Source organism: Pipistrellus hanaki (genome assembly GCF_964339955.1).
Source record: "Pipistrellus hanaki genome assembly, chromosome: 14".
Classification (NCBI taxonomy): domain Eukaryota; kingdom Metazoa; phylum Chordata; class Mammalia; order Chiroptera; family Vespertilionidae; genus Pipistrellus; species Pipistrellus hanaki.
Window position 1 is genome coordinate 31,202,172 of NC_140516.1, and position 527 is coordinate 31,202,698.

Sequence of the window (527 nt, forward strand, 5' to 3'; positions counted from 1 at the left end):
CCGCCCCGCCCACGCCGAAGGCCCCGCCCACACTGAGGGCCCCGCCCACGCCCCGGCCATGCGGAGCATGCGCTGTGGGCGGGCCCTAGAAGTGAGGCGGCCAGGCTCCGCCTCCCAGGCCGCAGCAGCCCCTACCCCACCTGCAGGCAGCAAATCTCTGGTCTCTCCTAGAGCTCCAGTGGGCCTGCACCCTCTGCTTCAAATTAAGCGTTTAGCGTTGCAAAGCCATCTTGCTGTCCATTTTATTTTTATTACTAAGCGTGCCAAGCATTATTGAGAAACTGGGAGTATAGTATCCCACCTAACAAGGTCCGGCCCTCCTGCTTTCATTCGAATGAGAAGAGACACACCGTGAATAACGAACCATAAAATATAAAGTAGTAGAAAGTGCCATGCGCCATGAAGAACAACAAAAGAGTAAAGGGATAACGAAGAGCATTCAAGGTTATATATAAGGTCATCAGAAAAGGACTCTGATGAAGTGGCATCTACACACAAGCAGGAAGGTGATTGAGAACCACGTTGAT